The sequence below is a fragment of the Phyllostomus hastatus genome, unplaced genomic scaffold (assembly GCF_019186645.2).
Source record: "Phyllostomus hastatus isolate PE091 unplaced genomic scaffold, TTU_PhHast_1.1 phas_contig_58, whole genome shotgun sequence".
Lineage (NCBI taxonomy): Eukaryota > Metazoa > Chordata > Mammalia > Chiroptera > Phyllostomidae > Phyllostomus > Phyllostomus hastatus.
In genome coordinates, this window is record NW_025333916.1 from 57954401 (window position 1) to 57980602 (window position 26202).

At 45.6% G+C, this 26202-nt stretch overlaps 1 protein-coding gene across 2 annotated transcripts in view; it reads right to left on the bottom strand.

The window, feature by feature from the left end:
- The window catches only part of DAB2 (DAB adaptor protein 2), a 48697-nt gene extending 24694 nt beyond the window's left edge, over positions 1–24003 (bottom strand). For both annotated transcript variants that reach the window (XM_045847953.1, XM_045847952.1), the window contains exon 1: positions 23756–24003. The gene's annotated coding sequence lies outside the window, so the exon portion shown is untranslated. The remainder of the gene's footprint in view (positions 1–23755) is intronic.
- Between the last annotated feature and the right edge of the window lie 2199 nt (positions 24004–26202).

The following is a 26202-nucleotide window of genomic DNA, read 5'->3' on the forward strand; positions in this document are numbered from 1 at the left end:
TTCGACGGCTGATGGGTCTCCTGACCAATCCAATTACTTTGCTTTTCACCCTTTTGAGGGTATCTAACTGCATGCATCAGACACCTACGCCGTTTTGTGAGCTTCCCCCCCTACTTTTTGCTCCCATGCTAATCTCGAAGCCCTAGTCCATGTCTTGTGCTTGTTGAATTGGGAGGATCTGGACTTCTTTTTAAATAATGAAGTTCTTCTAAATCTTAGAATCATTTTGGAAGCTTTTCTGCTTAGTCTTGTGGTGGGGCACCCTTTGAATTTAGGACAGAGATGGCAGACTTTTTGTCTTGTTTGTGAGACTCAAATATTTTATCCCTCTTTATCTTCAATTCCCTTTCCTTTCATTCTTGCAGAACAGCCCCTAGTTCTTCTTTTCTCTCAGAACACTTTTTGGTTTTGGACCCCTTAACTTTTCACATTTTCTGAGCTCCCTTATCCCTTCACAGCCTGCCCATCCAGTTGCCTTATTGTCCCTGCGGCCCACAGATAAGACCTTCCCCCAAAGCTTTCCCCTCCCCCGCTCCAGTTCCAGTTGAAAAATCAGGTCACCTGGCCATAAGAGTTTGTTGGTCATCTTTGAAGCCTGCTATTGTCCTTTCCTGCAGTGTATTGTTTCTGACAAGAAACGACTGAGCCCATTTCATTGGCAAATTTTGTTCTAAAGTGAGAATATGTTAAAGGACTTTGAGATGTGCCACAAAGCACTTTGAGGGGCTTGGTAGAGGGAATGGCGGTGTGTGGTTGAGCCCTAAAAGTGATATAAGACGTAACAACCTCACAACTCGAGGCCAGGTGTTGAACCTAATGCTGTCAGATGGGGCCAGGATGGAAGGGTTCCGAAGTGAGCGGCACCACGGTACTTTGGTTTTAAGGAAAGTTTCTCTTCTCATTACAACTTTTCATGACACTGGACTTGTCTTAAAGGTGTTTGGGTATTTTTTCATACATCCTTTCAGTGTCTGGGAATGCGTTGTTATAAGGGGCAAGACAGGAAAAACCAGGGGAAAGGGTTGTGTTTTTTAAAAATATAGATTCCCTGAAGCAAAGGCGTGTGTATGTTGGAGGGCATGTTGCATTGCAGTAACCAAGGGTGAGTCTCCATGGTGGGCCACACAATTTAGAACGTATCTATAGTCCATGAAGTGACTGGAAAGTAGACTTTGCTGAGAGGCCCTAGGACTCAAAGATAACTCCTTTCTAAAGAAATAGTCAAGATTTCTTGAAAGATTTTAGCAAAAGTGTATATTCAGTCATTTCCCAAAGTTCCAAGAGCAAATCCCCCATGACAGACTTCCCAAACTCCCAAGTTACCATTTGGCATGTGGTCACAGGAGTCTTATTTCCAGAATTAAGTCCCTCTGTTGAGAATAATCAACTTAAGTCCAACATCTAAAATTCAAATATGTAATTCTTCCCACAGTGTTACAGAATTGTCAATTGCTTCATAAAACCTTTAGCAGGTTTTATAATAAGTTGATTTTTGAAAAGGATTTAGGCTGGAAAAGGGATCTTAGGGTCAAAAGGTGCCCTAATCATTTCCTCTAAGGCATAGATTTAAAAAAAAATCTTGATTACATTAAGCTATTGGGTCTGTTTTACAGCTCTAGGAAGGTAAAAGATTTTTTTATAAGGGAGAACAAGTGGGTGTAGGAGAACTAGGAAGCCATAGCTTTCTCATTCATCGGGTTGAGTCCCAGCGCCCCTTCTGACCAAGAGCACAGCAGTAATCGGGAGACACATGCAATGAACGTTATCTTAAGGTGGGAATTGCAAATTAAAGCTCAAGACATCTACAAAGGGTTACATGAACAGCTCCCCCTCTAAGCCTAGCTGAGTCTAGTTCTTTGGGATAGATAGGCTGTTTCCTTCATCAGAATCTTGAGCAGAGAAATAAGAAAATACACCTGGAACTGAATGAGGATCTAAAGTTATTATATATTCTTGACTCCTTGAAGCCTAATGTAGAACAGAAGGTTGTAAATGAGACTTTGTTAAGTCCACAACATTTGCTTCCTTTTGGGCAAAGATATGTAACTTGGACTTCGGGCTCGACAAACCACCCTTATAGGAATGCGGGGACTTCCCCTTTCTATGGCCTAAGAATCAGATGACTCGGAGAGATTTTGGAGCTTGCAACATCTTTTCTGAGAAGGCTATGAAAACTGTAAACCAGAAGCCTGTGTGAGTCATCTTCAGACAACTCTGTCCTTTGCACTAAAAAAAATCTGCTGCAGTTTGTTTAGCCTTTCAAGTGCATGCAAGACATCTAGTGTTTAGAGCTCTGGCGTGCTCAGCATAAGGACAAATTCGTGCAGAGACAAACTTGGCTGGCACCTTCTTATTCTTGCTTATCTTTTCCAGCGGCAGGAGTGTATTGGTATCAGCAATGGCACACATTAATAATTCCAGGGGTCTAAAGTTGTATCAGGACACCAGTTTGCTGCCTCCCTCCTAGTCTACCTGCTGACTCTAACTATACGGAACAGAGAAGAAACTGGTCAGCCTCAAAATGCTGGTAAAACGAGTAACTTGCCTTAAGAACTTATTGAATGGTAGACTCATTCTTCAAACTTGGTAGCGGATCTGTTTTTAACGTTCAGGGAAATGCGACAAACCCTAGCCTACCAAACACTGCAGACATTTCTCCTGACAGCTCTGTGAAGTAGAGTGTGTCTCTATCTTAGGTGTGAATAATGAAGTGGATTTGGTGACACAAGACCAATTGCTAAGAAGTGGCTGGGCTCAAAACGGAACATGATTTGTGTTCCTTTTTCTAGTATATATGCTGCTACTGTTATTTAAAAAAAAAGGTTTGCCCTGGCTGGTGTAGCTCAGTGGATTGAGTGCGGGCTGAGAACCAAAGTGTCGCAGGTTCGATTCTCAGTCAGGGCACATACCTGGGTTGCAGGCCATGACTCCCAGCAACCGCACATTGATGTTTCTTTCTCTCTCTCTTTCTCCCTCCCTTCCCTTTCTAAAAATAAATAAATAAAATCTTTTAAAAAAGTTTGATTTTAACCTGTGTTTTATAAGCTGCTTTCAAAGCCATAATCCCATTGACTTGAAGATACCGGTAAACTTTGCAGGGAGAGCCACATAAGTAGGAACCAGGAAAGGGAGTTAAGGGGAGTCGCAAACAAAGCCACACGCGCATCTTTAACAAGAGTGCCCAGGACTTTGTCCTGGCCAGAGAATGTGTTTCCTTGTCCTTTAGTACTTTATGTCTGTCTCAGCTGAGCTCCTGCACCAGGACATGTGAAATATTAACCTCTGAGGCAGTCCTCAGGGTCCAGAGGGCAGCAACAGCCTTCACCCCTATCTTCAAAGTAGCCTTTTGAGAATAAGCAGGTAGCCAGCCATGATGCAGTGACATCAGGCTGTTTCTGACAACTTGATGTAACACCTCTCTCCCTTAACTGTCGGGTTCCTATGCTTTTAGGAAGGCTCACTCTAGTCTGCCAAGGCTAAGCGGAGAAGACAGAAAGATTCATGCAGGCTGTTTCATGGGGGAGAGGAGACGGTCCTGATGCTCACCGAAAAGGAGTCCTTGGAAGGTTTTCTCGTAAATGCTGACACAGCTGTGCCGGCCTCAGGAGCAGCACATGGCTGAGTCTGGAGGCAGACACAAGTCAGGCATTTACAGACGGCTAATGTCACTGGGTGTCGCCCTTGGGAGGGATGCTGCGGGGCTTGGAGGACACACAGAACCCTGAACCAAGGGGCTTTTCCTTCTCTTCAGAACCAAGTCAGACCTTCACCCCCTTTTAGCCCTCTGGCGGAGTCAACCTGACTAATATTTATTGCTTCACCTTTGGCAGAGCTGTTACAAAAAGCCAATGAGAACTTATGCAGAGAAGCCGGTGCCCAGCATTCAGAAGGTGCTCAGCAGAGGGTTGCCGTGATCACATCAAAGCTGGGCTGCACAGGTGCTATGCTTGTGTAGCCTTATGCTGCGGCCAACGTTGCTTTTCCACAGCAAGTGTTTAAATGGTTTCAGAACAACTGGAACCGATAAGTAAACAGCTGGTAAATAGAAATATGCAGGGACACAGTGCTTTAAATAGTAAGGCCCTGGGTGAAAAGGGGGAGTTTGCCAATGCTGGCAATGCAGTCACCTCCTGTTCGACTCAGGCTTCCGAGCCCACAGAGGCAGGTTCTGATGGGAACAGGATTCTGGGAGCAAAATCTTCTCCAAGCTTTCCAGAGAAGTCTGTTCTAATGGACCCTGAGTCAAGCCTAAGCCTATATTGTTGCTACCAGTAGTTTAGACTTCTAACTCATATCACGTGGGGAAATTTTACTGGGGGGCCCCTTAAAATGTCACTGTCCAGGCTACACCCAAATTGATTAAATCAGAATCTCTGGGGAAAGGACGCAGGCATCAATATATTTTAAAGATTCCTAATGATTCTAATGTACTGGCAAGTTTGAGATCCAATGGTCTACTTTCATAATCCTGTGTGCTCTTAAAGAAATAGCAAGTGGGTTAGACTATTGAGCTGGAAGAAACTTAGGGAATAATTTGGTCACACCCTTTCCCTATAAAGATCAGGAAGCTCAGGGCAAGAAAGAGGGTATATATGTCTAATGGCTACATAGCTGACTGGGGATAGTGTTGGTACCAAGAGAAATCTAGATCTTAACATGAGACTTTACTGTCCTATTAAAACAACAACAACAACTATACTTTAAGAAAGTTTACAAAGCCTATTGCATACAGACTGAACTTCTACTTCATAGATATACCAAGCAAAGAACAAGAAAATTGCTTAGCAGAATAGTTCAAACATGGAATTTCACAGATGTTTTCTGAACCAAAACAGAAAAAGGGGTTGATGTGGTCTAATTATACATTGTCACTGGATTCTTTCTGGCCTAGGTAGCTGGAGTCCTACTTGGTTGAACTGGCTCATTAATGCTGATTTGGCTGCGGGGAAGAAAGTATTTGGCTAGGTTTGAGACGCAACTTGCAGATCAAAGAACTCAAATTTATTTCAGGACATTCTCTACTATTCAGTGCTTGGCCTTTTATGTTTTTGTTATTGTTTTTTTTTTCAAGCATGATAGGAAGTTTGAGTTCTTGAGTTGGCAACTTTCAATATTCTTGAGTCATCATGACCTCTCCTAATTTGGTACCCACCCCCACCCACTTTGTTTTTAAAATGTTTGTATTAAGAATATCTCCTACCAGACCTAAAGAGTGGCTAGGAGAGTTTTCGCTTTAAAAGTGAGCTTAATGCAATCCAAAAGAAAGTCCATTCTCTAGACTGGGCAATGCAACCAAATTCACTAGAAATGTCTAAAAATTGTTCACAGGTTGAACTGAACTATTAAGTTGATTATCAGCTTTGTCATCGTATTACTCAGTTGTTTCAGTACAATGACAACTTTGAACACTTTCCTGGGGTAAGAAACGGTAGAATGTACAGATTCATGGCGTGGGTCTGCTCTAGCCTCCTGGGAAAGTGAGGGACACAAGAACATGCTGATGCAAACACAGACCTGCAGAGGGGATTGAGGCTAGCCTCCTCCTTCACACTCACTGAGACTCTGTAGAAGAAAGTAGTGTTGGGATATTCCTCAGGTCTTTTGACCACGTGGCATTTTTGTGAAGATGGACACATAAGGTTTGTGATTGGCCTGACTGAAATTAGAGAGCGCCAACTTTAACACGCCAGCCAATCATCCGTCCCATCCCCGTTCTTAAGTGTGACTTCCTCTAGTTCAGACTAAACAGAACAGAAAAACTGAAATCCAACTTTCTATCTTTTAAGTCGCTTCAACAAAAGGAAGTGACATGGAAGTTTCGGAGGTTCAAAAATCATGTTTCCATCCTTGCTGTACAGTGCTGGCGTTGAATTGGGCAAGCTGTGTTCTGGTGTGGTTCTCCTGACATCGGGGATCGTGTGGATGGGGCTCAGCCAGGCTCCAGCACATGTGCTCTGCATATCTCAAGAGAGCAGGGCACGGCAATAAGTGGGTATAACTTGGCATAGAAGAGGGAATGGGGGTGGAGGGCTTCAGGTCTAGTGTGCAGTATGTTTCACTCCAGATCCACCAGAGCTCTGCATTTGGGGGTTAAGGGTCCCTGATCCTATTAAGGATATAGTATTTGCTTCCTTGTCTGCTTCTGTCTCTTTTGTACTTCCCATGTGGAAAAGAGAGATTGGCAAGGTAAAAACTGCATCCTTGAGATCAAGGTCATAATAGAAGTCCATGTTCACTAGCCATTCCTCTTTTTGTTAGAGAGATGTCGAGTCACCCGTGGAAGAGGGCATGAGTGATTCCCATGAATTCTGAGGAGAGGCTATTAGAAATCCACTGCTCTGGGAGGAAGGATAGTATGGGTTTTGGGGGGTGGGAGGGGCTTGACAAAGGCTACTCTTCCCCATATACCTTGGGCTTGGGGCTCAAAGGTAGCTGACAACCTGGTAAGTGTGTATAGCAAGCTAAGGCACTTCTGGGAAATGGTCCAACACGGGGTGGAGAGGTACAGGAGAAGGAAAACTCCTCATGGCTGGAGAATGGGTAGAAGGTAAGACGTCTAGACTTAACACCTGGGCTCAGAGGTCAGGGTCCCCATCTCACCCAGCCAAGGAGACACGTTGGCACTTGGAGCAGGCCTCCGTACGGTGGTCGGTGGGTGGCATGTGTGCACACACTGACGGGGCTGTGTGACAGGGGCTGCTTGACAACGTACCCACGGACTCCCAGGCCAGAACACTAACACTGTTCACCCCCGTTTTAACAGTGCCTCCCTCGTGTCTATCTATACTCAGCCAGATTGACTGCAAACATCTCATTGTTTCCACGTCTATCCTTTCTAAGTTAGGGTAGATACTTCTACCAAAGCTAAATCTGCTACCTAGTTCCAAGCTAGTCAATAAACAAGTTATATAAATGAGTCTAAGGAGTTTTTTTCTTAGAACACACAACATCAATTTGTGCTTTCTCATTCCCAAAGGAAATAATCCTGAATGAAGTCAGTACAATGTGAGTATATCTAGTACATGGGCATCAGGATACAATAGTTTATTCCCTTGCATCTCCCTGATTTCACCTGCAATGCTTGTACACATGAGTCTTAACTGTTAACTACATTCCGTCTTATGCAAGTGCCATTCAATAGTCATCTTGAAGATCTATGTGATGTTAAAAGAATTAAAAAGCTTGTTATTTACAAGCACTTGCATTTGAACACTGAAACTGTAAACACGAGTAGAATTATTTTGTAATATAACCACATCAGGGCACTTGAAAAGAAGGTGAGTAATCTTAAATTTTCCTCTCCCAAAAACCAGTGCAAGAAGCACAGCTTGCTATTCGGCTTGTTCTTAAGCAGCCTGGCTGAATTATGTTAAATCCTAGTATGGTTTTCCTTTCAGGCAGGATCTCACATTTATATAATCCTCGAAGCTATTGCTTGAATATTTCTGTTCCCATTCACAACTCACGATTCAGATACATGCTGTGTTTCAAAGAGTTTAGAGAAAGAAGAACCCGGCTGCTTGGTGACATCAGCACAGAGTAGCAAAACCAAGGGGTGTGCAGCAAGTGGCTAAACACAGGTGGAACTTCTTTCTGGCTACATTTCTGTGTATAGACCAAACCCATGAAAATGTTATGTTCGACTCTACACAAGACCAGTTCAAGTGATCTGACTCTAAAGCATTGTCTCTGGGTTCTAGGTAGCCTTTGCAGTAGAATACACCCATTGTTTTACTGTTCAGTCTACCCTCTGGGGTTGGCAGTTCCCTTCCCGGAGAAACTTGCCATTGGCTCACGTTCCACCATTGGCTCACACTCCCACAGCTGATATGATCTGTTCTGGTCGGGCAAGATGTCCAATGCCAACGGGCATTCGGGCTTCATCTCCGAAAAGAACGGTGCCCTCCCTACTCAACCCCACTAAGAATGTATTTTTTAAACCATTACTGTTCACTAGCACCTTCTGTGCTGGATATATATCAGTGATCACTCTAAGGACGATTCTTCATAATTTAGTTAATCTCCTTTAGAGAAGACTTAGTTGCTCTCAAAAAAGACAAAACAAAAAGGAGTCATGGGAGTCCATTAAACCTTTCAGGTTTTCTGAGAACCAGCAACCTGCTAACCAACCCTCTCCCCTCCTGATACCAGTGCTCTAGCATGCTGAAGGTTAGGAAATTTCCAGAATGCTATCTAAAAAGCCAAGGGATCTCTTCTAGAAGATTTAAGAATATAGGCTCATTTGCCTAGTTCTTCATTGCTGACCAAATTAGACAGGTCAACAGAGGAGAAATCCCTAGGTAATTTCAGGTTCTGGCAAACAAGGCAGAAAGGTGAGTCTGCCTACTTGTTTTTTTGCTTCTTGATGTAATGTGTTAACACTACTGCTTTCTTAAAAATTTAAGACACAAGATCCAAAAAAGGTTCTGAAGTAGCTAGGCCACCTGCTTTGAAATTGTGCATGCAGTTACACTGCTCAGTTGCTGCAGAGGGAGTACGGGATGGACAAAGTGGCAGAAATGCATGCATCCTGGAGCTAAGGTTCACACGCTGTCATTGTTCTCTCATTTTGGGAATCAGTATTGGACCAAATAATTACATGGGAGTAAATAAATTCATTTTTAAACTGAAGGATGAAAACATTCTCAACAGCCACACATTAATCCATGCTACATGAAACAGATCTGGGATTTTAATTGCTGTACAACTGAAACCACCACCTTGAACAACGAAGTGTCCTGATGTATTGAAGTTCATTCACCATGGAGATCCATGAGCACAGGCAGTTCCAATTACAATAAAAAAATCCTACTACTTAATATAGACTTTTACTTAAAAAATGCAAGTAAGTGAGACAGGTTTTGTTGCATGAATTCTGTATATAAATCCAAGTTAACTTGATCAAAATTATACCTGTTGGAATCATGTAAGTCATCACCACGAACCAGTCCTCCCTTCTGCAAACAGGTGTAGACATCAGTCTCAGGGATCATGAAGCACAGTCAGCAAGTTGGGGAGAGTAATTCAGGGACCCTCTTATCTAGCAGAGCTTTCAAGAAAATGTCACTCTTATGTGATCTTAAACATTAAAATGTTGTTACTAATCTACAGAAGCTTTCAGGAAGTCAATTTCCAAATCCCTTTTGGCAAGTCATTTAAGAGACTTCTACCAGTGCCATGAAGATGGGTGGTGACGTTTCAGAGAACTAAGGTAAGAGCTCTTGGGAGATAAAGGTACAGCTCACTGGTCTGCTTTCTCGGTTGTAATAATCCAAGAACAGAAGGAAAGTCCTGAGGTATTGCCTTAATCCATAGAGATTTCTACAACAAGTTTATTCCGGGATCTAAGGAGTGACTTGAAAGATTTCCTAACATACCAGTACATATTCCACTGGACTGTTTTCTTAAGTCACCTCTTCTAACTTTAAAATCTTTCCAGGGCTGAGCGAGGGGAAAAATCAAACCTTATACCCACTGCCTAAAAATAGGACATCTAAGAAAGTTGTCCTTGTTATGTCATTGGACAACATTTTCAAATACTCAGGTCTTGAATATTTCATTTCCCACCCCCACCATTTTGTAAAAAATAAAAAAGAGCTCCTAAGATGGCATTAACCGATGACTTAGAGGAGACTATAAAATTGCTATATTTTTCTTCAAACCCAACATACTTATTTTCACTTTTAATCTAGATATTCTTCTACACGATAAAAAAGTAACTAGTGTCTTCACTTTGTATTAATATGAAATAATATTCTACACAATATGCTGTTTCTTATAAATGCTATACCACTAGCCTGATAAACAAGTCAGTTTAGATATTTTAAAAGGTAATAATAAATGCACCAACAAAGCAAATCATCCGTTCATAGGGTGCCGAAGAAATTGCTGCTTCCCAAAGGGCTGAACTTATTTGAGATGATACATTTACATACTAGGACAACCTGGCTTTTCTGGTTTTCTAGACTATCAAGATATTTATTGGATCTATGTCTTTGTCTCTTAAATTGTGTCATTTTAAATCATCTACAGCTGCAGATGGTTTTAGAGTGAATCAAATGCTGGATGACCCTCGCTCCTTCCATGTTGAATGAGTTTGATTTCAGTTAATGGTGAGACTATTGTATTGTCTAATAATCACACTAAAACACATGAATTATATTCTGTTTTCTACTTCTCAGAGCTTTAGCTAGAAATTATGTTGAGTACTTGTCCTTTGCATGAAGGTATCATTTATACCTGCCTAGCACTCAAAGTCACAAGTATCACTTCATGATCAAGGCTTGGTTTTGGGGCAAGAGGCTGGTCAAAGATCTGCTTTACCATTGGGGGGCTATTCCAGGCCATAGGCTGATGAATGAGCGTTCTTTCTTCTCCCACACTTGTTGAATGTGGACCACCCCTTAAGGGTTTCATTGCCTTTTTAAGATGGCAATTCATGGGGGTTTCTCTCAGGTCTATTGTTCTAGCATCCGATGAACCAGTAGAAATGGTTGTGTACCGTCTGCCAGTTGGTTGGACTTCAGCTGAGATCTCCTGGCCCATCACGATATATTCACATTTCCATGGAACAGCCAAAAGGCTTCTGTCTAAGCATTCTGTTTGCCCAGGAATGTCAACATCAGTGACTCACTGTAAAGGAAGTTCCCTTGGTTCATTAAAAAAAAAGTAATATTTACACAAGATGTTTCATTAGCTTTCAGAGTAATCTTGTCCATTCTCTGCACCACGAATGGCCTGTGGAATAATCCTGTGCCTGTGAAGTAATGGACACACAGATACTTGAGGAAAACGTGGGATGGATACACGTGATTTAGGTAGGGTCTCCATTTGTAGCCCCTACGTGTGATCTCTGTTATGGTCATTAAATGAAAGTAACTTGAGTTGGTCCTTGAAGCTTTAGACAGGTTCACTCCACAGCGGCATCTACTATTTTCTAGACTTCTTATGTGGCATTTTTAGCATCAGAGAATGCAATTCGATCGCGTGTTTCCTTAGCTGAACTCCGTAGCCCTGTGCAAAGACATGCCTTCTTCAAAAGCCACTGTTACATTCCTCATCCAAACTTTATTAAAAAGGCTCACTATTGCAGGCAAGGGGGTTAAGACATATCTTCAGAAAAGTAATGATCAAGGTCTCCTACACTTGACAGGCACCTTCAAGGTCAGCGACATTTGAAGTTGGGAATATGCTGATTGCTGGAATGCGTTGTTAACCAGCAATGTACTTTATGTGGATAATTCGTTCCACCAAGGAAGCTAGTGAGACCAACGCCACTAACAGGTTAGCTTCGTCCCGCCAACCTAAGCAAAGCTCTATTTTTCGAGCTAATTATCAGAGGTGGGATGTGAGTCAAGTTTCTTTCTCAGGGGCACTCCCTGCAGTGTTGAGGTTCCCTACTTCAAATGCTACTCTACACGTGCACCTCCATCTGCGACCATCCCTTGGGGAAAAACACACACCATCTCTCCTCACACTAAAGAGTGTGCCATCTATTACACATTGCCTGGCCAGAGCGCCGACGCAAACAGAAAGTCATTGGCTACCCTGCATTTTCCTCTGTTAGAAAATGCTGTTAGAAAATTTACAACACCTGCAAAGATTGATAGCCTTTTTTTGCTGTTCACAGCACAGGGGCCTGGTAGTTGATCCCTGCTCAAAGCCACTGACTTAGAGACTGGAAACAAAGTTGGCCCCTGAGTGCCAGTGATCAGCGAGCCAGTAAGTTAGTTCCTGCAATAAATCGACATCCCTACTATGTGCCGTGTGCCAGACACTCATCTAGAGCTTGGGATATGTCGGTGAGAAAAGTAAAGATCTATTTTCTTATGAAGTCTACGCTCTAGCAGGAGAAACATATACACAGATTACAGTCTTTCGGGAGGTGATACATGCTCAAAAGAGAGCAAAGTGGATTGGGAGGGCAGGGTTGGGAATGGCTTAAACAGATTTCTTAGAAACACAGAAGGAATACTATATTTTTTAAAAGTTAAATTTGTTGGTTCAAATTTATTGAACATTTGTTATAGACTGAGTGTACTGCCAAGACGTTCTCACTTGATCCAATGGGGAAGGTATTACCATCTCTCTTTGATAGGAGCAGAAGCTCAAGTGTGTTCGCCAGCCCACTGAACGCCACACGGGTCTAACACGTAAACTCTTAACTGCTCTGTGTCAGAGTAACACATGCAAAAGAGAGAACTAAGCTAGTTCTTCTGACAGGTGCAATGCGCATTACCCAGAAAATACACTGGGAGAGAGTGATTGATAGCAGCACCTAAAGGATATTTATGTCAGCTTGGCTAGAACACAGGACCCCGTGATGGGTTATACTGGGGGACAAGGTTGCAAGATAGGTCAAACTGGATTAGAGTACTCCACACAACTATGTTTTCTCTAGATGGTACTGGGAAGACTTTGAGGTTTCAGGCAATGGTGTGGTGACAAACCCCAGGACAGAGCCATGGCATCAAAGAGTCAGATAGCTTTGTAGTATGACAGTTTGCCACTTTGAGTGATTCCACACTCCTGGCTTCCTTCATTTAAATGCTTGGCTAATCTTTTGGGAACTAACTCTTTTAATGGAAAGGTTAAGGTCTAAAAATCTCAAATGTCAGATTCAAGGTTACCCTATTCTTGCCAAGCTATGAGGCTCGGCGACCTTCAAACTTCAAATAAACAATGGGTCCTAAAGGTGGCTTTAAAAAAAGTTAAAGGCCATGGCACCTCATAACCTTCATTCTAATATCCATTGCATCCTAAAAATAGAATTTCCATGATATCAGTTTTACAAAAACTTATGTAAGTGAAATGATATTTTGAAATAGGAGCACCTCAAAGGAACATCTTTTTTAAAAAATAATCATGTCATTATAGCTCCTTGCCTGATGCAGAATATATAGAATGTTCATATGTTATATATGTTTCTCCACATAACTATTCAAAGACTAGCAAGATCAGACCCAAGCAAACGCTGGACCAAGAAGAACAGTGGCAGAGCGAGAGACACATGTCTCCTCTTACACACTCAGAACAGTGATATGAAAGTGACACATGGCTTTCTGTATGTTAACGATTAAATTCTTCGGAGACAGACTAGTTTTTCAGCAACCTTTAAAATATAGGCCAATCTACGGGCTGACTTTGGCTACAGGTAAGATCACGAAGATGCTCTAGGTTCAGTTACGTGAAATGACACTCCACAGTGAAGAGAACCCACGAAGCCAGCCCGTCTGAGGGCCTGCAGGGTGCTGCCCGTGGCAGCTTTGGGCACTGTCATCTGAGACATCCTTAACTGGTGCTTGCCTGCCCAAAGCCACCGAGAGAAGCTGTTGATATATTAAAAAACGAACAGTAAATTTTGAAGTAAGTGATAACCAGGGTTTGGAAAAACTCTTTGCTGCCAGGAGTTTGAAAGTTGATCAGGGTGAGGTCTACGGCTGATTTCCAGACTGGTGTCTGTGCAACTGGCGTCTGCGCAGACAGTAGTCAGTTGTCAACCTAAGGCGAGGGCTTGAAACAGCCTAATGGACACTGCATCTTCACCTACAATACATCTGCATGTGCAAAAGTAAAAAAGCACGTTTCTTTGACTTGGGCAGAAGTTGCAGTAAGTCAAAATGGTGACCTTAATGGTCAAGTATTGAGCCAAAGGTTTCATCTATTTTTCTCCATTTTTATTAGTTCTTTAGTAAACAGTTCAGCAAATGTCTTTTAAAAAGGAGAAACAGAAGGAGAATAAGGAGTTCTCCAGGGACGAAGTATCAGGTGGAAATTATTAGCCAGGTGACCACACCAGAGAGACCAGAGACGCATGTGCTCTGATGAACACGCCATCGGTAGGAGTTAGACCGAGGACTTGAAAAGACCGCACCATCTGGAGAATTTCAGCCACAGCTTGTCTGCCTTCCTTGGGCCCTGAGCAGATATAAACTAGAGGAGCACATGGATATTACTCATTATAAATAACCTTAAGGGTTTTTCAAAAAGGACTCAGAACTGTTTTGCTTACAGCAACAGATAATAAGGCAAGCTGAAATTGCCCATGGTGCTCACTCTGTAATAAAACTTTACAATTAATGTTGCAAACGAGTAGCTTGAGACCTTCGCTCACCTGGCCACCTGGTTACTGTCTGGTGAACACCTACTGTGTGCCAAGCGCTGTGTCCTGCAGGATACACAGTGATGGGATGGACGCGGTCCTTGCTCTCAGGGGCTTACAGTACAGGCAGGGGAGAGAGGGCAAGCCAGGCACAGTCGTCACAGCGACGTGCTTTAGAGCAGATGTTTGTCTCATAAGGTCAAAATGAGTGCTGCGTACTTCGAGGAATTTTATGTAAATCACTTTCTTAATAATATCCACCATGGAAAGATGAAAATTTTTGTTTTAAGAGCTTAATTACCCTCCTCAGTAGACAGTTTTGAAATTATGACATTTCCGTGAGACGTTCCTAAGCTGGGGGATGTGTGCATTTAATGTCCGGGAGTCTCTTACGAGCGTGCTGTGACCTGGAAGAGTGTGGGTGACGGAGCCATTGGGGGGAGGGGTCTCATGATACATTAGGTTATGAAAGAACACTGGTGACGTTTCCGGCAAAGTGACCTTAAAAGCCGTATTTTTAAATCAACGCTGTTTTCACAAATGCCAGAAGGAAGCACGATGCTCCTTCGGCATCCAGTTTTCGCACTGCGGACGTGCAAGCGATCCAGAGACGGCGCGAGCCTTCCTACTCCAGCACCAGCCATGTTCTCCCGCGTTTTTAACAGCCAGGTCTTCTAAGAGGGCAACAGTGTCACTTTCGGATCAGGCCGAACTACGGCACCGCAGATTTAAATAAAGCAATATGATGAAAATGTAATCGCCGTCCCCTCCCACCACGCTGTCACGGCTCTGGTTATTTTGGGAGCCCTGGCTAGTTACAACAGCTTTAGCAAGGGAGTGTCAGGTAACCCTTAGTGAACGTGAGCCTCCCGCAGGAAATGGGCCTTGTTATCACCCCCCAATAACAAGCCCTCCACCAGTGTTGGCTGCAGGAGATAGGAAGGGTCCAAATCCTGAAACAGGACGCGGTTGCATGCATTACTTCTATGAGAGTTCTTGTCTAGAAAAGTGAACATTTGTATCTCCATATTCTACCTGGAAATAGAAGTACAGGTCTTATTTTGAATATGAGTATACCTAAGAGATCCACAACAGTGTTATTTGTAGCTTAGCACGTGGCTAAGATTTTATCTACTGAAACTGACGAAACTTTGACCCTCTAGTTTCCATAATAACTCTTTATTTTCATACCTTTCTTCCTCCTTATCAATATTTTCTTCATTCTAGCATTCCTCCCCAGCCCTGCCTCCTTGCCACCCCAAGTTCCTGCATCCAAACAAGCTAAACCGCGTTGTCCCTCGCAATTAGCCAACTCACATGACAGGGCTATTTTGATATTTTCTAGACACGTGACATAAGTGTTTTGAATCTAGTTAGAATACTTGTGGTAAAGAAAATACGTGTGGGACAAATTCTTCCCTCATCTTCTCCAAAGGGTTCCATGAGAATCTAAGTTGTAAGAGACTCTGGCTGTACCTGACCTTCAGTGATGGCTGAATCAGTCATGATGTCCTATTAGACGTCACGGTCTTCCCGATCTTGTACCAACCAGGAGCCAGGAGTCAATTCCAGACTCACAGTCAACCTGAGATTCAAAGTCCCTCACCATGAGCATGGAAGAAGAACAGTATATGTATACATATCTCCACCTGTTCCCTGGGGAAGCTAATTTCTTCCATTTAGTCTGCGTGCGCACACACACACACACACACACACACACACACACTCACTATCATTTCTCATGTTGCCTCCCTACGCTACGACACCCGTAATACTTACTGCCTTCACCTACTTGAATTCCTACCTGTCATTCACAGCCCGCTCCAGGTGCGCTGTCTCAGGGAAGTCTTCTCTGAGCTCCCACCAGCCCCCCCACTTCCCTGGAGATGCCATCACCTTTTGTGGCGCTCTGATCCAGGGACAACTCTTTCCCCAACACAACGCAGTTTTGAGGTCAGGGAATCATTTGTCCTACTTTCCACAGCCCAGCACAGTCCAGTAAAGAGCAGTGTACTCGAAACATTGAAGGAAATACATATTTTCCATTTGTTCTTATTATTGAGTGAAACAAAACTTTTCTCTACTTTGATTGCTGGCTTTTCATGAATGACAGGTTCTCCTTAAACTGCTAAGAAATCTCCACTCGAGACCACCCTGCCAGTGTGGCCAGGTTAATTCGTCTGAGTCAGCATTTTCTCTTCCTCATTGAACAAGGAGACCTGTGGCTTCGCAAATAGAGATCTAGGTTCTCGCCCTGGCATCTGAGGTTCAGCGCAGTCCAGCTCTCCTTGCCAAACGACTTCACCTGATACCTCTCTGCCATCTGTACTTGCTCTTGGCCAAACTGGTTGTGAACACAGTCATTTATAGCTTAGAGCCCAAGGTTTAACCTCGAATCTATGTTGCCAAAGCCAGATTGCCAATTCTTTAGACTCCCATTTGCTTATGCGCTTCTCCTTAGGATGGATTTTTCCTCCTGTCTCCCGCCATTCCACTAAAGGCCAAGTTGATTATCACACTGGTGTCTGCCTTTTCCTCTGGACTCTATTCTGTAACACTTAATTATACTATTAACACAACCGTATGCTAGTTGAGTAGTTGTCATTTTCTTGAGATTTCTCATGGGCAGCCATTGTTGACATCCATGTGTCAGCGAGCAGGTGTTAGGTAAATATTTCCATCCAACTTCCAATTGCAACCAGCTTTCAGTCACTGAGAACATTAGACCAGATGGATCAATCCGAAATCCCAAATAACAAGTTATCAGGCAGTCAGGCAAGCATCTCTGCACCAGGATATCCTCAGAAGATAGCTTGGACACTGAATAAAATTGCAATTCAAGAACTTGCATGTTTCTAAAAAGCCTTAGCTACAGTTGACCCTTGGTCCAGGCAGAAATCAATACCAAATCTCCTTATTATCAACCAGCTTAGGAGGGAAGAGTCTGTTCTATCAGGCACATGTTTGTTTTTTACCTCAGAAATGGGGGTTGCATTTAAGATATTGACTCTAGAGGCAAAGGTTAAAATAAGAAACCCCAAACAAAAATAACACCCCCACGCCTAATGCTGATATAACTGATGCACAGCTGGGACTTTCTTTTAAACGACAGAAAGTTGAACACCTACTATGCGTATCATTCTGACTTCTGATCCTCTAATCTGGAGGTCAGTTCTATGTTTCCTGTCTCAATGAACCTTGTACTCCAAGGCCAGACTGGCTCAGCATTCTTCATAGCACCATGCCAGCCCTCTGACAAAGGTTCAAACACTCTTGGCTTATTTCTGCTGCACTCCGTGGTAACAAAAAGCACTTTAGTATCTGTATGAGATATTACAGAAGATTAGAACAGGCCTTGGCCCCCCAAGAGGACACTTAAAATATGAAAAATAAGTGAGACTATTGGGTGAAATGTTTAGAACAACGAGGGCAGCTGCATCCAATATGGGCACATTTAGTAACGTTATCCTTCCCTTTCCAGACATTTGCGTATGGGTTCACTCCAGGCCTCAGGAGGACTCAACTGTTCTGCCCGCGTGAGATGTGAGCGGTACCTTAAGAGCTAACACTCGTGTGCCTGCACTCATTTATTCAAGCGTTGCCACACCCTCCTGCTTGACCCCTACATTTAATTGTTTCAAGATAGGTAGGAAAGACAGCCTTCTAATTATCAGCTTGCACGTGTTCGTGTCTAGATTTTAGCTTGTCTCACGCTCACAAACAATGAGGGCAAGACCATTTATTAACGCCAGCTCAGCTGCTATGCAGAGCATTGTTAGTGAGAGAGCAAGGTATATTTCTGGAGCAGCAGCACTGAAGAAGTATTTTGAATGGCTGCTCCCCTTATTTGAATTTTGAGGCAACTCATTTTACTGATGAGTAAAATAAAACTCAGAGGTTATACCTCTTGTCTTAAGTTACAACCTGGGTTGTGAACACAGTCATTCGTAGTTCAGAGCCCCTGCTTGTGGCCCCTAACTTTTGCTGCCTCTTCAAAGCCAGACTTCCAATTCCCTACGTCTAGATCCCATCCTTGTATTTCCCGGTCTACGGTGTGATCTCCGCTAAGCATCAGTCTCTGATGAATATCAGTCATTCTTAGAACTGTTTTGCAAGGTGCGTAAGTCAACTAAGGGTCAGCGACACGGAGTAGCATATCTAAGGAATGACAGGCCCGTAGTCTACGTTCTTTGCTTCACAGGATGTAGATTTTCTTCTCAATTTCAACTCACTGGAAGTTCCTCCACTGTCAGTCTAGCACATAATAGGGACTCAGTAAATATTCCAATAAACACTAAGATTCACATCATAAAGATTCGTGCTTGAATTCTGGCTCAACCACTTAATGATATGACCTTAGGCAAGCTGATATCTACTGATCTTAATGGGGTTTTAAAAAAAAAGGCGATGTTTTTTTCTGTCTTAAAGTATTTAAAGTGAAAGTCAAATGGGAGAATGGAACATTACTTCATAAACCATAAAACTCTATAAAAACTAAATGCAGTAGGTTTGTTTACCATGATGGGGAGGCTTTGGTCTGCACTCTGGGCATGGCACGGGAAACAAAAACTTTTATGGGCTAGAGAAAACCCTCTGGTTCAAGAGTAATGATCTAGTTTTCTGGAATCTTTTTTTTAAAAAGAAGTAACTGCGACAGTCTCCTAATAAATGCAGATGAATTATGCTCTTTAAAAACCTCAGAGGAGGGAAAAGGATTTGGAAGTGAGTGATAAAACTAAGGGCTACACTGGTCTTCCTAAGACCAAGAAAGCAATTGTTGAGGTAGTAGGAAAAACGCCAAGGCTGTGCTTTTTCATCCTCCTGCATCCCAAGATTCAGTTACACTGAGCTCTCTTTAAATGCTTTGCTTTATTATTTCCATGACTGTAGGAATTCAGATACGTTGCTATGTTTTCCCCTGAACAACTGAATTATAAAACAACTGAACTGTGAAAGTTACTCTCAGATCATGTGTTGGGTTTGTTGAAATACAGCTGGATGGACCCTATCGCTAGAGTTTGGTTCAGTGGTTCTGGGATGGGAACCAAGAATTTGTAATTTTAACAAGTTCCCAAGTGACGCTGATGTAGCTGGTCTGCGGACCACACTCTGAGAACCACTGTCTTAGATACATCTGAGTTCTGGAGCCGCGAAACACACCCCGTGCCAACCATGTGTCCAATGTTGAAGGGTCAATTAACTGGACTGTTAAATGAGCACTTAGGGCAGTTTATCTGTCACATAAAGACCTAAGCCTATTTCATTGTGCTACTTGGCACCACATCGCTCGGGAGAAATGGGGGAGCTTTTTACCCAAAGAAAACCTTAAAGCACATATCCCTAAAGCACATCACCCCAATTCCCTCCAGGCTGTACAGTGTTTCAAACCTAGATATTTCGGGATTGCTACTTTCTGTGCTCTCTGCTCCCTTTACTCTGTGGTTACTTAAAAAAATCAATCAAAGTGAAAATCCTCATGACTTTGCCTCCTGGTAACTTCCCTACAGCTGCACACACCCAGTCCGCTCCACTCACTCAGGATTCTCAGCAGTTTAAGGCAGCTAAGTGTTACTTGCCCTAAGTTATACATTATGGTAGCAGAGGAAAATGGCCAGGCTGCTTCTATAGTGAGGCAATAAGCTTTTATGCTCCTGAAATGTCATAAGCCTTAATGTTTCGCTACCTTGATGATGTAAGACTTAGAGAAGGGTTAGACAATTAAGTGGTAGGATTCAGACAAGTTTAGAAGAAGAGGAAAAGGATGAGGAAGGTGGAGGGAAGATCCCATCTCACTTAATAAAAATATAAATTCCATTTTTAGACCAGGAAGCAATTTATTCATATTTTGCTTACCGTAGAGTACCAGGCTTCCTTCCAAGGTAGGAGAAGGATTCAGCAAGAGGAATAACCATGGCAACCTGCCCAGCGATGTGGGCAGTGCGAGTATGGGGCTGCCTTCACTTGGAAGACATTTTATTTACAGCCTGGTCTCTCAGTTTAGCACGGATGTCCCTCCCTTCCCACTTCCTTCAGCTATAGTGCTGACTTCAGGGGGAAGGGCCGGCCCCCCTCTGCAGGGAGTGCTAGATGGGGGTGGGGGAGACTTCAGGGAGACCAGAGGAGGTCAGCTTGATCGAACCAAACTGCGGGCTTCCAGGCAGGGAACAGAGAGTAACTCCCTGCCTGCTCTAGCGTGAGCACAGCAAACACGCCGGTTTTGTTAATATTAAGTGCTTGAATGATTAACATCTCTCAGGTAGACAAGCTGTGCCCAATTCTGATAAAGAAATTCTCCATTTTGTTGTCAGTTCTTGCTAAGATAACATAGTTCGGTTGTTGGAGGGGCAAAAACAACGAAACAAAACAATTTCTAAGCCTGACAGAGTGAAGTATTTTAAGCATGTTAGATTAAGTCTTCCCAACAAACCCAGGGGTAGATACAACTATTTTCTGCAGATAAGAAAGCTTGCCGAGAGGTTATGCAATTTGCCCAAGGTCAGGTGAGCAGCTGTGCTGTAACTGGGATTTGAACCAAGGCCAGGGGAGGCCATGGGACTCCAGAACCCACACGCTCAGCTACTAGGCAACAGACCGTGCTGGGCGGGAGGAAGAAACTGGCAGGGGCCAGCCCTCTGGGTCCACACTCAGTGCCATTTGCTCCCCTCAGCAGAAGTTAGCGTGTGTTTGGAAGAAGGGGAGACTTGCTGGCCTGCTTCCCTTCCCATCCACACAATCCATCGAGTCAGGAAATGCGCCCATGAGCTAGGCTTCCCTGAAACACACCTCCCTGGTGCTATAGCTATTTCATCTCAGTGTGATTCGGGCCTGCCTACCCCTGACCCGCTCCGTGGCATGCTTCGACTTTAGAATGACACAGCAGGACCAGGGAGAATTTCAAATGACCACATCCTGCTACTCAGGTGTGTCAGGTTGCCAATCTCGTTCTCATTCTGGTTCTGTCTGCGGGGTAGGAACCTGGTGTGGTAGGTCAGCCTGGTGTGGCTGAAACTTTCCCCCCAACAGTGCGGTGCGCTTTCGGGCCTTGCACCTCGGTGGGGGGGGGGGTTGCTCTGAGGACCCGGAGAGCAATGAACCTCCTGGAGAGCCCAGGCTGCCGTGCAGCCTTCTCAGCTAGTTCAGCACCTTAGCTTTTTGTCTTTAAGAAGAGCATTACTGAAATCTTCGAGTCAGGAGAGACTGAGGAAGAGACACCCATGAAGCCTTCAAACCTATCCCGGTACAAAATACTGGTGGTAGAGGGCTTCAGCTTGCAGACATGAGACGGAGCAGCTGTCCCGTACTTGCTGGGCCACCAAGAGTCCACGTCTCCACAAAGCCTCCTGCCAGCAGGAGCCACTCAGCAAGGCCCTGGCTATCCTGCTCTCCTCATCTTCCGCTAACCGAGGCGTGACCAAGCACACCAACAAATAGCACCCCCACCAGCCAGCCAGCAGCTTCCAGAGGTCCCTGTCCCACCACCTTCACGCCCACAAGTGTCTTAAGAGCAACTCCTTTTGGTTCAAGCAAAGTGACTGACATCCTTTCAACCTTGTGAGCAAGGCAAAGAATAAGCTTAAGGCATAAGAATTTGGACTTTCAGTTGAATCTAAAACTATACAAATCCTTGAGTGGACATGCAGGCTCCAGATCGTCTTTAACAAATTAGGCAAGGCTTTTTAACAAGGGCTGTGTCTCCCTTCTCTCCTCATATCCTCAGGTGCAGACCAACAGAGCCCAAGATCCCCAGGATGGCAACCTCACACGTGTCCCTGGTCAAAGGTGGAAGACGGCCCCTACCATCTCTACCATCTACGTGTTCTGGTCGGACGTTACAGTGGAGGAGGTCGTAGCTTAGGAAGAACCGGTTTCTAAGGCAAGTCATCGGACAAGAAGTGGTAGAGATGGCGGTGGGAAAGGAAGGGAGACGTTAAGTCATTCAACAACAGGAAAAATAACCCATTCTGCTTTAGGAGGAAAAGGACGAAGGACTTAGAAGAAGAAACCTGCCCCAGGAGTACACATCGGAACACACCGCTAGGTCTCCTTTGTGCTTTCTCCAGACCATTCACAGGGCACACTCTGCATTGTGTTATGTTGTGCTGCGTTGTGTGCCATGGTCCTTCTCCGAAGGTTGAGGACAGCTCAGTCCCAAACACTCCTGAATCCTCCACTTTCTTACAGCGTCATTAGGCTCATCTGCCCTTCAGTGGGGGTGAGACCGAGCCTGGGGTGGGTGCCTGGGGTGGGCGGGCATGGGGCCCAGAGAAGCACAGCCCAGTCCAGGTCCGGTTGCTGGTGTAAGAAACCATCGTGGAGCCGGCACAGGGAGCGGAGACAAGCCCTTGGGTGGCTGCTGGGCTCTCCCATCCCCGCTAGTTCCTCCCTCCCCAGCAGCCGGTTCAGGCTCCGGTGCGGGGGAGTCAGTCACCCTCTAGCCTGCAAGGGAGGCCAGTTATCCATCCCATCAAAGCCATTCCAAGAGCCTTATCAGATGTCTTGAAGGCTTTTTTTTTTTTTTTTTTTTTTGTAACTGCTTTCTTTCCTGCTCGGCCATCCCTTCTGCGTGAGCTACCTCTGTCTTCTCCCTTCTCCCCCACTCCCCTGCTTTGCCTGATTAGCGCCAGAAATTTTTTCATTAAGTCACTTTATAGTGCAATAACAACATTTACTATTCATGAAGTCCCCCCTCCGTAATTGTTAAGTTTTTCCATGTGTCTGGAAGCTTATTGCTGCTCTGCTCATTTTACAGAGTGTCTCTCTTCCTTCCAAACACAAACCGGAGAGAAAGAGGAAAAGGGCTGGGGAGGAGATAACCTCCAGATTCTCGAAGCGTTTTTAACCCAGTAAAATTCCCCTCCGGACTCAAACAGCTCCCTGCTGGAGCGGACCGGGGACCCGCATTCCCGGCTGAGAATTAAGTCAGGAAGAAAGGACGGCAGAGACGGGCAACAGAGTCCGCTCTATGCTTTGGAAACCGCTGTTTTGACTGGGGCTGCCCGGCTTTAACCCATTCATTGTCCCCCCGTTTTCCACAATTCTCCCTTCATCTTTCCAGCCGCGTCTTAACGGCGAGCAGGCAAACACCCTTTAACCGCTCTGGGCTGCGTGGATGGAAAACAAGTTTGTTCAGTGTCTTGGGCAGATAACTCTCTTGTTGCGGGTGTAAGACAAAGTTCAGGTTTTCGTGCGCTGCGTTGTCAGTCACCGGGAAAACGCTTCTCCGGGGCACACACCAGGTCCCCAGCCTTGGTCACACCGCAAACATAAAGACCCTCGGAGGAGTTAACGAGGCGGCCGGCGGGCGCCCCGGAACCCCGCCGGGGCTGTCCGAAGAGCACACAGACGCGCGCGCGCGCACACACACACACACACACACACACACACACACACACACAAGGGAGGCGCTTGTGAAATGTCACAAGCCGGACATCTGGAGCCCGACCCCAAAGGTAAATGCATTCCAGGGCGGCATTCCTGGGATGTCAGGCCGCACCACCACCCAACCGCTGGTGTCCCAAAGTCCGCCGCCTCCTGGCTAAAGATTCCCCAACAGGCCCCCCGGCTGCACCCCAAAGGGGGGGAAAAAAAAGCAAAGGAGGGAAGGAGGTCGCAGACCATGGAGCCAGAGGGGAGAAGGGTTGGAAAGCTACTCACAGGCTAGCTAGCGCCGCTGCGCAGCGAGCATCACTCGCCCGCGCCCGAGCCTCCAGGCAGCCGCGCAGCCCACACGGCGCGGCCGCGCTTAAATAGCCGCGGGCCCGGGAGCCTCCGCCGCGGGCCACTCCCGGCGAGATATGGTTGTAATCAGATGCTGGCAGCTGAGGACTCCCCAGGAATGCGCCGGGATGTTTTTGCTGCCCGGGCTCTCGGTAACTCCCCCTCAACGTGTCTGCTGAGTCTTCCAAACTTAACTGTTTATTAACTCGGGGCGCCCCCGCGCACAGGACACGGCTGCGCCCGGCTCGCGAGCCCGGCCAGCGGGGGGCGATCGCAGGGAGCCCAACGGCGCGGAGGGGAGGGGACAGCGGGGCGCCGGGCCAAACCCCAGACTCAGACCCGCGGGGCTGGCCCGGAGCCGGGGCACCGGGGAGGGTGCAAGTGAGGACAGGGAAGGGAAGCTAGCTCCTCGGGGAAGGGGTGGGACCCCGACCTTCATCCCGCCGGTTCCTTCCTGGATTGCCGGCCGCGGCGAGGTGGCGCACGGAGCCGTCCCAACCCGTCGGGTCTCCGGGAACAAAGGACTGCCTTCAGTCCCGACTTTCCCGGCCAGAGGCAGCTCCCAGCTCAGATCTGCTGCTGCCCCGGCCGGCCCCGTGGTTGCCTCCTCTGAAGGGCTCGGGGGTCTCTTCGGTTACACGTGGGGGTTCACTTAACTCGGCGGGAAATCTCCGTGTTTATATGTTAAAACCTACTGTGTTTACCCATGAAATAGAACCCCGTGTATACAGATGTAAAAACAGTCCTCCTTCTATGAAATCGACATAAACAAAAACGTTCGTGTCTGTAGAACCTGCCTAAATCAGCTATAGGTCCGACGTCAACTAATTACACGCTGGCTTCCCCCGCGCTGCGTGTGCATCCCTGTGTGGGCGTCTCACAGGGCTTTATCGGCACTCATTTCCACGGCGTTTCGTACATCTCTATGAAACGTGGGGAATATGGGGGAATAAAATATCCGGAACTGTCGCCGTGCATGCCGAGCGGCAGAAAAGCACGCCACACCGTGTCTCCGTGAACCTTAACGCGTGGGGAGTTCATTTTCTCCATATTTAAAAACCGTGGGCACTTGCAAAACATCCCGCAGCAGCTTTGGTGCTTTTTAAGAATGGCGAAAATATTCTTGTGAAACGCACGTCTGTGTCCTCGCTCCCTTTATTTTTATGCAGACACAGCGTGTCCTAAAATACGTGAAAGTGCCGAATTGTGAGTTGGATGGGAAAGGGTTATTGATTCGACGGAGTAAGCGAGGCACAGCACGTTTGCATTTTACCTCTGGAAGCATGGGGCTCCCGGGACACCAGGGATGTATTTTGTGGCCCAAGCCCGGCCCCGAGGGCAAAGCCGCTGTGCAATTTGGGGCAGCTCAATGTGAGTGGCAGCCCCTGGTCTCAAGCAGGTCAGGCTCGGAACAGCCAGGGTCGCAGGGGCAGAGGGCGGCCCAGCGCCCTGAGGATGGGCATCCCGTCTCTCCTGGGTCCTGCTGTGTCTGCCACCTGTCTCATGCCCTCACACCTGGGGGTGCGCGGGGCAAGGAGGTTTTCCCCGACCGTTTTCAATATCCCTGTGAGGTCATCTGCCATTGTTTGTTTAAAAGAACTTCGTGTGAATGGCAAGAGGTGTACACACTTGAGTCTTAGGATGGTATTTGTAACACGTATGCAGACTCGAGCACATCTTAGGACCTACCTAGCCCTTTACTTTCCCAAGGGGTGGTTACACTTCGTAGGCTAAGAAGCTGAAGACAGAAATGACGACTGATTTCGGGCGAAGGAAGGCTTTGGCAGTTAAAAAAGAGAAAACAAAAAAGGTCTCTAGGTCTCCACTAATCCTCGATATGCAATACTTTCTCAGTTCAGGAGTGGCCCCCCCAAACCTATCGTTTTGAATCAAAAAACACTCTTGCTGAGAAATGCTAGCTTGTGTTTGCTCTGCCCCGGCAAAGGGGCAGGATTTGCCTAAGGAGCCAGAGGAAGAGAATGATTTCATCTGCAACGTGCTGTAGTTTGGGGAGGACTGTGATGAAAACGGGGCTTTCACAAGCAGCGGGCTCACCCCCCACCCCCAGACGGCTTCCAAGGGACAGTGTGTCAGTTCACACAGAGATCTCAGGAGTCGACCGTGGAGAACTCTATTTGAAGTGCATTTTTATTCTCTACGGCTCCGATATTGCTTCTGGCAGTACTTCAGTGTCCTGCTTCCCTGAAGAAAAAAAAAAAATGAAAATCATTTAACCCTTCTTGTCCCCGGCGGCACACTGTCCCCTGTTCCGGCGCTGTTGTTCGCTTCTCTGGAGGACTCAAACGAACACCCTTGCAGCTGTGAGCTACAGCCTGATCCGCCCAGATATTAACTCTGCCTAAGCCGTGGTCTTTTCCTGTTGC